The sequence below is a fragment of the Bombina bombina genome, chromosome 1, assembly GCF_027579735.1.
Source record: "Bombina bombina isolate aBomBom1 chromosome 1, aBomBom1.pri, whole genome shotgun sequence".
Lineage (NCBI taxonomy): Eukaryota > Metazoa > Chordata > Amphibia > Anura > Bombinatoridae > Bombina > Bombina bombina.
This window is the reverse complement of record NC_069499.1, coordinates 1,041,364,517-1,041,379,740: the sequence shown is the minus strand read 5'-3', so window position 1 is coordinate 1,041,379,740 and position 15,224 is coordinate 1,041,364,517. Positions and strand designations below refer to the sequence as shown.

Below are 15,224 nucleotides of genomic sequence, written 5' to 3'. Positions count from 1 at the left end.
TGCTCAAGGGGACCCAAATTGCAGAAGGGCAATCGGCCCTGTAATCACGGAAGGGTACTCTCGCTTGCGAGATAGTAAAAGGAGCCCCGTAGATCGTACCTAGAAACCGGGAAGTTAATACGCAAGAGGTGAACGACACGCCATTGCGGCCCCCACATGGCGCACATAAACTCTGTGCAGCATAAACATACAGCTGCTGCAGCTTCCTGACAGACCTGTGCCATACGAACGGTTAATCACTCCTCCACAAGTAAGTGCCTGCTTGGGGTTACAGAACATTAGTTGGGACATCAATCTGTCAACCAGGGAGCTATTTCCTAATTCATACCAACTGGGGACCTTTTCACAACCTAATATCCCACTCAGATTGGCCATAATGTAAAGACACCTGCATAAGGAGAAAGGAAACATATCATCAGGCCCCTTTGTCCTCATTCTGCTTCACTGAACTGCATTTACAAATTTGTTAGTGTTGGGACATTGCAAAAATATAAATGAACTAGGGTCAAGAATAGAATGCCTTGAGGAGGGTCAGGACACCTTGAACAATATGATGTCAGATTCAAACCACCAAAGGTTGAGGCAAGAAATCACAATACAATCGCTCCAACTTAAAGTGGAAGACCTTGACAATAGAAGTCGAAGGAGTAACTTACGGATAAGGGGAGTTCCAGAGGAGGCGACACAAGAATCCCTTCCCTCCTATCTACTAGTTATTCGAATACATTATTCCGTCCCTAAAACTCACAGAATCCTCCATGGAATGCGCACATAAGGCGCTAAGACCTGTTCCAAAACCTCCCAATCCTCCAAAAGACATTATTATCAAATTTGCAAATTATCTGGAAAAAGAAGCAATATGGAAACAAGTCAGGTTGCAGCGGGAGATCAAATTCCAGACCTATAGCATCCAAATATTTCAAGATATTTGCCCCTCCACTATTGAGAGAAGAAGAGAAATACAATTTATTACTCAAGTTTTACAGGAAAGACGGATGAGATACCGATGGGGCTTCCCCTTTAGCCTTATCATTCAACAGGAAGGCAAGACTCATGTATATAAAGAACCGGAGGATCTGGAAGCATTCTCCAGGGGTCTCAACATCTCTTTTGCACTGCCGATCACAAAACCACCGGATTCGCCTACCTCTAGAGATAACACCGCACCCAAGCCTCAAAGACCGCAATGGACCTTAGTCAATATAACAAAAAGCTGGACACTCAAGCACCTTGAGCAAGGTGACTGGTATTCAGACTAAAAACGCCAGCTTTTAAAGGGACACTGAACCCAAATTTTTTCTTTCGTGATTCAGATAGAGCATGCAATTTTAAGCAACTTTCTAATTTACTCCTATTACTTTTTATTCGTTTTCTTGCTTTCTTTATTTGAAAAAGAAGGCATCTAAACTATTTTATTTTGGTTCAGTACCATGGAAAGCACTTGTTTATTGGTGGGTGAATTTATCCACCAATCAGCAAGAACAATCCAGTTTGTTCACCAAAAATGGGCCGGCATCAAAACTTACATTCTTGCATTTCAAATAAAGATACCAAGAGAATGAAGACAATTTGATAATAAAAGTAAATTAGAAAGTTGCTTAAAATTGCATGCTCCATCTGAATCACAAAAGAAAACATTTGGGTTCAGTCTCCCTTAAATTTTAAGCGGGATATCAGTAAAAACAGCTGGATGGTGTGTTCATTAACTAGTTCCTGGGGAGAATACTGCATATGAGAAATCGTAAAGCAATAAAGCAATATTTTTAATAATTTGAGATGCAGATGAAGACTTGTGGATGGAGACAAGTATGTTCAATGGAAGGAGCTAGAATTGCCAAGGACAAGTTGGGGTAGACCATGACTTGAGTTGATGCAGTTCTTGGGAACCCATGTTGCAAACTGGGCATTTTAATCTTACTCTAGAAACATACGTTTGGTCTGTTTTACATTTACAATAGGGTAATTATAATACCATAAAAAGTATGGACAATTTACATAGATTCTAGGAGAGAGAAAAAGTGTTAAATATACAGCATTGTGTTTCATATACTATTAGAAGTATTTATGTTGTGCACATGCATTTTCTAGATGGATAACCTTTACTGCTGATAACGTCTTAGCTAGCATACACACAGGCTATATAATACAACACATCAGAGGTAAGTGTGAGAGCCACATACGTGTACACTGTCTATAGCCGTTTAGACTGTTAGGTTATATTTGTGCTAAACGTTATTAATCTAGTAATGATGGTGCTTAACGGAAGCAAACTCATGTATATTTAAAATATTACCATAACAAATGTAACTGTTGCTCTTTCATGAGCATGGCTTTTGAAAGTTTAGTGTTTACTTTCAATTTCTAACATTTCAAAACAAAACATTTTATTATTATTAATAATAATAATAAAAATAATAACAACAACAATAGTCAAAGAACAAAACTACTTCTACACAGGGATTTATCTTCCAATATGCATTGTAAACTATGGAAATTACTAGCATCCTAGACAAAATGAAAAAAATAGATTTGCAGCAAAGAATATCACATATATTATTATTAAAATAATAATAATAATAATAATAATAATAATAATAAATAGCTACAGAACATAATATTCCTACACAGGGATTTATCTTCAGTATACATAAATATACAGGTAAATTGTAAAGGAGGTCCAGAGGCGGTGTCCAAGATTTATTAAAAGACAAACTTTATTTGAAAAAGTTTAAAAACAAGTGATATCCAAGAAAGTGCAATGTTAGACAGTGTGCCCCAGTCTAACGCGTTTCAGCCGTTCAGGCCATACTCATAGACATAAATATACATATTAGCATCATATACAAAAAGAAAAAAAAACACATAATTTATACTTACCTGATAAATTCATTTCTTTCATGGTGGTGAGGGAAATTACCCTTTTCTAGCACTAGCAGGAGGCAAAGAGTCCCGAACCCCAAGAGATCTATAAAACCCCTCCCACTTCACACATACCTCAGTCTAAAATATAGCCAAGCAAGTGAGGTAAGAAAATGGAATAAGAGTCAGAAAAGGAGCAAGGAAAAAACATAATTTATGTATGAACTTACCTGATAAATTTATTTCTTTCATATTGGCAAGAGTCCATGAGCTAGTGACGTATGGGATATACAATCCTACCAGGAGGGGCAAAGTTTCCCAAACCTCAAAATGCCTATAAATACCCCTCTCCACACCCACAATTCAGTTTAACAAATAGCCAAGTAGTGGGGTGATAAAATAAGGAGTAAAAAAGCATACAAAAAGTGGAACTGGAAAAATAATTGTGCTTTTATGCAAAAATCATAACCAACATAAAAAGGGTGGGCCTCATTGACTCTTGCCAATATGAAAGAAATTAATTCATCAGGTAAGTTCTTACATAAATTATGTTTTCTTTCATGTAATTGGCAAGAGTCCATGAGCTAGTGACGTATGGAATAGAAATACCCAAGATGTGGAAGTCCACAGAAGAGTCACTAGAGAGGGAGGGATACAATAAAAACAGCTATTTCCGCTGAAAAAATTAAATCCACAAAAAAATAAGTCTCTCATAAATTTCACATAAATTTCAAGAAAAAACTTAAATCATAAGCAGAAGAATCAAACTGAGACAGCTGCCTGAAGAACTTTTCTACCAAAGACTGCTTCCGAAGAAGCAAATACATCAAAATGGTTGCTGCTTTGCAAATCTGATCAAAGCTTTATTCTTAAAAGCCCAAGAAGTGGCAAATGATCGAGTAGAATGAGCTGTTATTTTCCGAGGCGGAGACTGTCCCGCCTCCAAATAAGCCTTGTGAATCAAAAGCTTTAACCAAGATGCCAAAGTGATGGCAGAGGCTTTGCGACCTTTCCTATGACCAGAAAAAAACAACAAATAGAATAGAAGTCTTCCTGAAATCGTTAGTAGCTTCGACATAATATTTCAAAGCTCTTACAACATCTTTCAAGAGTATTCTTAGTATTAGGACACAAGGAAGGAACAACAATTTCCCTATTAATGTTGTTCGAATTCACAACCTTAGGGAGAAATTTAAACAAAGTCCACAAAACAGCCTTATCATGATGAAAAATCAGAAAAAGGAGATTTACAAGCGAGAGCAGACAATTCAAAAACTCTTCTAGCTGAAGAGATAGCCAAAAGGATCAACACTTTCCAAGAAAGTAGTTTAATGTCCAAAGAATGCATAGGCTTAAAAGGAGGAGCTTGTAAAGCCTCCAAAACCAAATTAAGACTCCAAGGAGGAGAGATTGATTTAATAACAGGCTTGATACAAACCAAAGCATAAACAAAACAGTGAATATCAGGAAGTTTAGCAATCTTTCTATGAAATAAAACAGAAAGAGCAGCGATTTGTCCCTTCAATGTACCTTTATCCAAACCATCCTGAAGAAACTGTAAAATTCTAGGAAATCTAAAAGAATGACAAGAGAATTTATGAGAAAAACACCATTAAATATAGGTTTTCCAAACCAGATAATAAATCTTCCTTGAAACAGACTTACGAGCCTGTAGCATAGTATTAATCACTGAATCAGAGAAACCTGGCTAAGATCTGCATACCAAAACCTGTGAGGCCATGCTGGTGCTATCAGAAACACATGCGATTGTTCCATTATGATCTTGGAGATCACCCTTGGAAGAAGAACTAGAGGTGGAAGAAGAACTAGAGGTGGAAAAATGTAAGCAGGTTGGTAAAACCAAGAAACTGCTAACGCATCCACCATCTCCGCCTAAGGATCCCTGGACCTGGAAAGGTACCTGGGAAGCTTCTTGTTTATATGTGAAGCCATCAGATCTATTTCGGGAAGACCCCACATCGGTACAATCTGACGAAATACATCTGGATGGAGAGACCACTCCCCTGGATGTAAAGACTGACGACTGAGATAATCCGCTTCCCAATTGTCTACACCTGGGATATATATTGCAGAAATTAGACAGGAGTTGGATTCCGCCCAGACAAATATTTGAGATACTTCTTTAATTGCTAAAGAACTGTGAGTTCCACCCTGATGATTGACATATGCCACAGTTGTGATATTGTCTGTCTGAAAACGAATAAATGATTCTCTCTTTAATAGAGGCCAAGCCTGTAGAGCCTTGAAAATAGCATGGAGTTCTAAAATATTGATTGGTAACCTTGCCTCTTGAGGATTCCAAACTCCTTCTGCTGTCAGAGACCCCAGACAGTTCCCCAACCTGTGAGACTTGCATCTGTTAAAAGCACAGTCTAGGAAGGACGAACAAAAGAGGCCCCTTGAAGAATCTGATGATGGTCCAACCACCAGGACAGAGTAAGTTGAATGTTGGGATTTAAGTATATCAACTGTGATATCAGAGTATTTTCCCTGCACCATTGATTCAGCATGCAAAGCTACAGAGGTCTCATATGAAAAAGAGAAAAGGGGATCGCGTCCGATGCTGCAGTCATGAGACCTAAAACTTCCATGCACATAGCCACTGAAGGGAATGATCGAGACTGAAGGTTTCAACAGAAACCAATTTCATTCATCTCTTGTCTGTTAAAGACAGAGTCATGGACACTGAATCTATCTGGAAACCTAAAAAGGTGACCCTTGTCTGAGGAATCAAGGAACTCTTTGGTAAATTGATCATCCAACTATGTCTCTGAAGAAACACCACAAGTTGATTAGTGTGAGATTCTGCTAAATGAAAATATTGAGCCAGTACCAAGATATCATCCAAATAAGGAAACACCGCAATACCCTGCTCACTGATTACAGACAGAAGGGCACCAAGAACCTTCAAAAAGATACTTGTAGCTGTTGCTAGGCCAAATGGAAGAGCAACAAATTGGTAATGCTTTTTTAGAAAAGAGAATCTCAGAAACCGATAGTGGTCTGGATGAATCGGAATGTGAAGATATGCATTCTGTAAGTCTATTGAGGACATGTAATGACCTTGCTGAACAAAAGGCAGAATAGTCCTTCTAGTCACCAACTTGAAAGTTGGGACCCTTACAAATTGATTCAAAAACTTCAGATTCAGAACTGGTCTGAAAGAATTTTCCTTCTTCAGGACAATTAATAGATTTGAATAAAAACTCAGACCCTGTTCCAAAATTGGAACTGGTATAATTACTCCTGAAAGCTCTAGATCTGAAACACACTTCAGAAAGGCCTGAACTTTCACAGGATTTGTTGGAACATGAGAGAGAAAAAAATCTTCTCACAGGAGAATACCTGTATATACCCCTGAGAGACAATATTCTGAATCCAATGATTCTGAACGGAACCTGCCCAAACATCTTGAAAAAAATTCAATCTGCCCCCCACCAGCAGAACTGGATTGAGGGCCGCACCTTCATGCAGTCTTGGGGACTGGCTTTGGTTTCTTATAAGGCTTGGATTTAATCCAAATTGAGGATTGCTTCCAATTGGAGCCAGAGTTCTTAGGGGAAGGAGTGGTTTTCTGTTCTCTATTCCGACGAAAGGAACGAAACAGATTAGAAACTTTAGATTTTCTCAGACTTTTTATCTTGAGGCAAAAGAACTCCCTTCCCCCCAGTAATAGTGGAAATAATAGAATCCAACTGGGAACTAAACAAATGATTACCCTGGAATGATAGAAACAGTAACCTAGATTTAGATACCATTTCAGCATTCCATGATTTGAGCCATAAAGCTCTTCTAGCTAAAATAGCCAAAGACATAGATTTAACATTAATCTTAATGATATCAAAAATAGCATCACAGATAAAATGATTAGCATGTTGAAGCAAACGAACAATGCTATGCAAATCAGAGTCTTTTTCCCGCTGTGCTAAGCTGTCCAACAAAAAAGTTGATGCAGCCGCAACATCAACCATAGAAATGGCAGGTCTGAGAATATAGCCAGAATGCAAATAATCTTTCCTTAGATAAGATTCAATTTTCCTATCTAAAGGATCCTTAAAATAAGTACTCTTCCATAGGAATAGTAGTACATTTTTCAAGAGTAGAAATAGCCCCATCAACCTTAGGGACTTTTTCCCAAAACTCTAATTTAGCCAATGGCAAAGGATACAACTTTTTAAACCTTGAACAAAAAAAGATAAGATGTTTTATCAGTGTCAATGTCTGAAGTAGGATCTTCTGAGTCAGAGAGATCCTCATCAGAGCAAGATATATCAGTATGTTGCCAGTCATTATAAATTTGATCAGTATTATGAGAAGTTTTAAAAGACCTTTTATGTTTATTTTAAGGAGGTATAGCAGCCATAGCCTTCTGTATCGCATCAGCAATATCATTTTTCATATCAACAGGGATATCATGTACTATAGATGTTGAAGGAACAACAGATACTGTACTACCCAGAGGAAGAACTTTTATTCATTTTCTGCAAAGAGAATTTTTTTAGTAAAAATGTTTCTGCAGTGTCTCTAAGGAGCGGTGTTGCTGTGTTTGTTGCCCTTACTCATGTGCATGAGGACAGGTTCATGTACAGCCTCGCTGATGTCTGCTGTACGTTCCCACAGTGTCAGTCTGCCTGGGAACCTACTGTACTGCTGGGGTCTTTATGCTTATTTTGAAGGGGCTGCTGCTCCATGCTTATACTGCTTATGTATAATAAATGCTTCCTAATGGATGGCAATTAGATATTATATACACACACACATACATATACACATATATACATACACACACTGTATATTTATTTTACAACCTCAGAGTTGATTCTAGTAAAGAGATCTTAAAATTAAAAAAAAAAACACTGGAAGAACAAATAATATAATACACACCCATTTTTTAAAAAAAAAATCTGTTGTACATGACAAAGGCTGAAGTTTTTCCCAAATGAGTTACACACACCATATACACGCACACAACATATACACACACACACCACACCATATACACACACACACCATACACCCACACACACAATATATATATACACACACACACACAACATATATATATATATAAACACACAACATATACACACACACACACACTATATACACACACACTTATTAAAGAACAAAAAAAAACTGTAGGAGTTGGCTCCTACACTCCTAGAATACATTTGTTAAGCCCTCACTTACCTTTTCTGCAATGTGTTGTTACCCTGTACCGCACTGGAGTTCAGGAAGTGGAAGGAAATTGAAAAGAGTGGAACGCAGCAAATATTTACATTGAGATAGAAGTAACAGTTTTTTTTAACTGCCACTGCCGTTCTTTCTGCAGAGATCATTCAGTTTCTGCGATAAGACCGCAGATCGCACAGTGTTTTCTGCATGCAAAAGCTCATCATGACAACTGTTACACACTACAGCTGGAGATATAATCTTAGTTAGCTTACAACAGATACACTTAGCTTTGGTAGAACTGTGTTAAGCCAGCATGGTTCCTACAGCAGCATCTGAGACAGGATCAGATTGAGACATCTTGTAAAATGTAAAAGAAAAAATAACATTTAAACAGAAATATCTTATTTCCACATATAGCAGTTTCAGGAATGGGGAAAAATGCAAATGCTAAAATTGGCAAAACAAGCAAATAGCATAGCCCTATGAGCATAAAGAAGGTAAGGAGCATATAGGAAGTGAGGTAAATAAAACTATTTTTTTTGGCGCCAACTAACATCCAGGAATGATGCAACTCGCGTCATAACAAATACAATTTTGCGTCAAACAACCTAGCGTCAACTAAGACGCAGGAAATTATCAACTTGCATCATCACAGACGCACATTCGCACCAAAAAAATTTCTTGTGCCAAGAATGATGCAATGAATAATAGCATTTTGCACCCTCGCGAGCCTAAATTTGCCTGCAAGTTTTTAAAGAAAAAACAAGTCAAATTGGAAAAAGACTATACCCCAGGTAAGACAAACTTCCTAAAACATGATTCCCATAAAGAAACTACTGGACTGCAAAGGGAAATACACATAGACCTGACTCATGGCAAATATAAGTAAAATACATATATTTAAAACTTTATCTTAATACATAAAGCGCCAAATCATAGCTGTCTTAAATAATGATACATACTTACCGAAAGACACCCATCCACATATAGCAGATAACCAAACCAGTACTCAAAAAGTATCATCAGAGGTAATAGTATATAAGAGTATATCGTCAATCTGAAAAGGGAGGTAGGAGATGAATCTCTACGACCGATAACAGAGAACCCTTAAAAAGATTTCCCGCGAGTGAAACCATAAAAAAGATCAATAGGTGAAACTCTCTTCACATCACCTCTGACAAACACTGTACTCTGAGAGGAATTGGGCTTCAGAATGCTTAGAAGCGCTTATCATTAGAAGAAAACAAAAAAAATCAAGCACAACCTTACTTCACCACCTCCATAGGAGGCAAAGTTTGTAAAACTGAATTGTGGGTGCAGTGAGGGGTGTATTTATAGGCATTTTGAGGTTTGGGAAACTTTGCCCCTCCTGGCAGGATTGTATATCCCATACGTCACTAGCTCATGGACTCTTGCCAATTACATGAAAGAAAAATGTGCTGAACAAATAAACTAACCTCAGAAAAACACAAGGGTGGGGTCTCGTGGACTCTCACCACCATGAAAGAAATTAATTTATCAGATAAGTATAAATTATGTTTTTTTTCTTTTTGTATATGATGCTAGTATGTATATGTATGTAGTCTGAAGATAAATCCCTGTGTAGGAATATTTTGTTCTGTAAGAATAAATTATGATTTTTTTTCATACAGGTGGTGAGAGTCCATAATCCATTACTTGAGGAAACTAATACCCAAGATGTGGTGTCCACGAATAATAACAGGGAAGGATTTTAAAAAACATCTTCTTTTGAGAAATTAAATCCACAACCTCAAATAAATATATTCTTCCTTAATTATATAAATACATATCATCAGAGGTTATACAAATAGGAGTATATGTAGATCCATAAAAGAATACAAAGGACAAAAACCTGCGACCGATTATAGAGGATTTATGAAAAATTTCCAATGAGGTAAAACAAAGAATCATAAACCATACCCCAAATATATCCCTCTGACAAGCACTGTACTCTGATGCCTGAAACCAGGCCGAAATATAGACTGAAACACCCATTCTCTGAAGACTCAAACGCACATCTTCATTCTTCAACCACCTCCAGCGGACGTAAAGACTGAGATATTAGTGAGGTGGGAAGGGTTTTATAGACCTCTTGGGGTTTGGGACTCTTTGTCTCCTCCTAGTGGTAGAGAAGGGTAATTCCCATGAATATTGGATCGTAGAGCAGCAAAGAATATCACATAATGCATGTGGCAAATAGCAAAGCTCCAGTTAATAAAATACATATTATACAATAAAAGTTATAATAAAACAATGTGTTTTAAAAATGTAATTATGTTTATTACACAAAGTAAACCTCTTATGGAAAAAAAAGAAAGAAAGTTCATTGGGAAGGTAGGAAAGGCTCCGTCACAGTAGCAAAGTTGGTTTAAAGGTCAAACTCTCTATAAAAATAAAATACATGATCCCAAAATTATTTTATTTTGCTGCACAGAACATTATTAGTAAACATCTCTTCATGTGCTATTTGTAATAAGCATATTGTGTGTTTAAAAAATAAAATAAAAAAATAACTGCTAAACATTAATTACATTTTAATTTTGGACCGCTAAGCTTATAATTATTGGTTTCACTGGGAGTGAAAAACTAAGGTAAAGTTATATTTACTTATGTTGCAAGCAAATTATATTGGACCAAATCCAAATACTACTACCTAACACCAGCATAAAACATTTGAGTGTTCGTATCCTAATCTGTAAAATGTTCCATATTCAGTTCCCTACATAGGATATTTTAAATGTAATTTAGTATATACTTATTAAAAAAAATTGAAAATAATCTAACCATCATGCAACTTTAATGAATGTGATGGTATTTTTCTTTATGAAAGTGCAATTCCAAAAATACAGCTAATATTAAAGGGATAGAAATGTCAAAATTGAAATTTGCATGGCCGCATTTCAATGTTAAATAGAAGCATTTTTGTAATAAACTTGTAGTATAAATTACTGTTTTTCAGTAAAATATGCACATTTGCTTTGAAGGCTGACAGTGGTGTGTGTATTGCGTCTGTAAAGACTTAATTTTTGCGATACATGCCATTACTGATTCTTTGAGAAGGTGTGGTGTTTGAATACTGGTGTATGGGCCCACACAGCTTGCTTGCTGTCCATATTGGATTTATATTTGAAAAAGGTGTCAGTGAACAATAAAACGCTATGGTTATGATGATGTAATATAGACTTTTAAATTTGGATAATAAACGCTACATTTTACTTAGAGACAGATGAGTGCCTCTTTATTGGAATTTTGTATGTGTGTATATGTATATATTTTTATTTTTTCTTCAGTTGCAACAACCCTTTAAGATCTATTAGAAACTTCCTAAAATGGCATAGTTGGGCTACATGCCCCAGCACACTTGACGCCAGAATGTCCCATCAAGATAGGGGATGTGTACAATTCAGTAGGAGCTTGGCAATTGTTTTTGTATATGAAATATTAAATCAGATTAAAATTAAATGAGCGTTGGCTGTCTGGTTCCTCCCATCTCTAAACCAAGAAAATGTATTTGTACTTTTGGTTCATACAGACCATTCAAGAGCCAACCATAGACTTTTTATTTTGTTTTCTACAAGTGCTTACCCAATTCTTTGTTCAGACCCCTATATATAGCTAGAACTAATAATTATTGGTACCTTTGTATGCGTACACACACAAAATTGGGGTTGATGGTTAAAACAAAAAATTGTGTTAGTCTTGAAGGGTCTTTTACACCACACAAGAAGTACATTGATAGAGCTCATAAGGTGCCCCAGACAAATAAAATACAGATCTTATACTGATAAATGTATTTTCATTGTGCTGATGAGAGTCCATAGCTTTATAACATGTGGGATATATTCCAGCCTATCAGGAGGAGGTCAAGAACCCTCAAAGAGCTTTAGTCCCTCTCACTTCCTCTCCAGTTTACGTATAGTCGAGCAGAGGAAAGAACCAGAAAAAAGGTAGAAAAGACAGAAAGAGTTACGAAGTGCAAATGAGAACTGTCACCCATAAACCAAAATAGGGTGGGGGCTATGGACTCTCATCAACCCGAAGGTAATACATTTATTGATAAGCATACATTCTGTTTTCCTTCTTAGCTGATGAGAGTCCATAGCTTCATAACATGCGGGATACAATACCCAAGCTGAGAGTCCTTGTTAAGGACAGGTGGGATAAATAGTAAAAATGTATTATTTGCCGGACACTGAAACCTTTAGGGCTTTCCTGCCCAAAGCTGCATCAGAAGAAGCATAAATGTCAAAAATGATAACATTTGGAAAAAGGGAAGACCAAGTTGTCGCCTTGCAAATCTGTTCCAAAGAGGCATCATCCTTTAAAGCCCAAGAAGTTGATACTGATCTTGTAGAATGAGCAGTTATTTTTTTTTTTGGTGGCAGTTTTATCGCATCGATGAAAGCCTTACAAATAATCTGCTTGAGCCAGGATGCCATTTCCACCCCCGTAGCTTTCTGACCCTTCCTAGGATCAGAGTAGTGGACAAATAAACTGGAAGCTTTTCTAAAGTGTTTAGTAGCCGGAATATAGAACTTTGAAGTTCTGACAAAATTTAGGTTGTGAAGAAATCTTTCTTTGGATTAGAAGGCTTTTGACACAAAGAAGCAACAAATATTTCCTGAATAATATTTTCTGAAGATACCACTTACGGAAGAAAATCATATTTGGTCCACAGAACTGCCTTATCTTGGTGAAAAGTAAAAAATGAAGGATCACAAGATAGAGCTGATAATTCAAAAACTCTTTAAGATGAAAAAATGGCTAGAAGAAAAAGAACCTTCCAGGACAATCATTCAAGATTTAAAATGAGCATAAGTTTAAAAGCAGAACCTTACAGAACAGAGAGAACTAAATTCAGGTTCCAGGGAGGAAAAATTGGTCTAACAGGATGCATTCTTACCAGGGCTTGAACAAAAGTTTGAATATCTGGCAACTTAGCCAACTCTTTGAGAAACAAAACAGTTAATGCAGATATCCAACCCTTTAGAGAACTAGCTGATAGGCCCTTATCTAGTACATCCTGAAGGAACTTAAAGTATTCTGGGAATTTCAGAGGATTTCCAAGAAAAAAACTTTGCTTAACCAGCTTACTCAAATGAAGTAAAGTATAGATATCCAATCAGAGATGATCTTTAGGTCTAAGCGTTTAACCTTCACATGGACCAATTCAGCAAATTGAGATCTAATTGAAACAAAGGTCCTTCATACAGAAGATCCTTCCTTAGGGGTATTGTCCATGTAGGAAGAGAAGAAATCTGAATTAGGCCTGCATACCAAGTTCCGCTGGCCCACGACAGAGCTAAGAGAATTACTGAAGCTGAAGCCTGTTTGATTCTTGCAATGACCCTTGAAAGAAAAACAAATTGGGAAAAAAGGAATGTGAAACAAAATATTCAGGGACAAACTAAGGCATCTATCATAAAGCACTGGATACTCTATATATAGCACAATATGCTTAAAGCTGTGATTCAGCTTGTAGACCATTAGATTTATATATGGTAGAACCCAATTTAGAATAAGCTGGTCAAATATGTCTTGATTGAAAACCCATTCTCCTTATTGAACAGATTAGTAGTCTGCTTCCCAATAGTTCCCTCTATGAATATGAAGTTGATAGAGAACAGCTTTCCTTCCCTATTCATAACAGGATGAGAAATGCTTCTTGTATGACGAAGGAGATTCGAGTCCCCTCTTGACAGTTGATTTAAGAAACCGCTGAAATGATGTCTGGTCAGAAATGGAAATGGGTCTTGGCTGAGAAAGGACCATGGTCTGAAGAGCTCTAAGAAACACTTTGAGTTCCAGAATGTTGATTGGTAACCTCGTCTCCTGAGGGAACCAAACTCCTTACATCCCTTGAAACCTCCAGATGGTGCCCCTGCTCAGAGGAGTGCTGATGTGAGCACTGAAAACAAAGAAAATAAAGCAAAAAGGATGCATAAATGAGATAGTCATAAGGAAAGTAGGAACCTGGTAAGACACAGTAAAAGCTGCCTGAGCATTAGGGCTTACCTTCCACATTTGCTAGGTAGACTCATGAATTCTAAGTGAAATACAGAGTATAGCACCTTATTACACCTGCACCCGAAAAGGGCTGAGGAAAACCTTGCATCAGATACTTTCAGTATAATAAAAAAATATGTTAAACCACACATATAAAAGGTAACTGTAAAGAGGAAAACAATATCAAACTCCAGAGTCTTTATTTGTGAACTAGGTATGTTAACACTTGACATAGGTAGTGTATATTAAGACTAGCAATGCGTGTTGATGCAAGTACAACATTTTTTTTTATAGATCCATGTAGCTGAACATACAATTTAGTGTCTGAGATAAAAGTAATTTGCATGGTCTGTCAAAAAACACATTTGATACTACTCAAAAAAATGAGATTAGCCAAAGTACATGATATTTGTGAGGTCAGTAGTAACCGAACCTCAAAGCATACATAAAAGTATATGGATTGGAAAATGTTATGTATAAAAGTATCCTGTTCAATTAAAACAGGAAAGTACCACAGTACATACGCTAAGGTGGAAACATTTGTACTGGTAATACAAAGCTATGAAATGCTATACAAAACGTGCCTACATAATGATTATATTTGCAGATTTGGTAAATATATGCATGCCCCATTGAACTTATCTGAATTTGAATATTGACTATGCTAAAGTACAATACCATTCAGGCACTATAAATATATTTATATAGTTAGGGTTACAAAACTATTATATGAATGAATCCCAGAGATACTCCCCAGAGGAATTATTTTTATATACAACCTATAGGTTCAACTGAGAACTAAACAAAGTTCTTAATAAAAATGAACAGTAGCTCTGAAAGGCTGAGAGGACTGCTATCAATGTACGAGCATATGAGCAAACAATTATTTTGAGTACATTACTGTATCTGATAAATACATTGATCATGTATTATTCAAAGGTCATCTACATGTCAGTAACAGTAAATAGGGTGATCACCAAATTTGAGTCTATTCTTATTTACTCAGCTGCAGTTGTATACAATCGGAGTATAATTACAGGGGAGATACTGGGTAGCCTCTAAATACTTATATTAAATGTAAAACAGCATCATCATTTGTACATAAATCGGTTTTACAGAAGATATAAAAGTATATAACCAAG

At 36.6% G+C, this 15,224-nt stretch overlaps 1 protein-coding gene across 1 annotated transcript in view; it reads right to left on the bottom strand.

Moving 5' to 3' along the window:
- The window catches only part of LOC128662795 (ubiquinol-cytochrome-c reductase complex assembly factor 1-like), a 224,165-nt gene that overhangs the window by 124,440 nt on the left and 84,501 nt on the right, over positions 1-15,224 (bottom strand). The gene's annotated exons all lie outside the window — the stretch shown is intronic.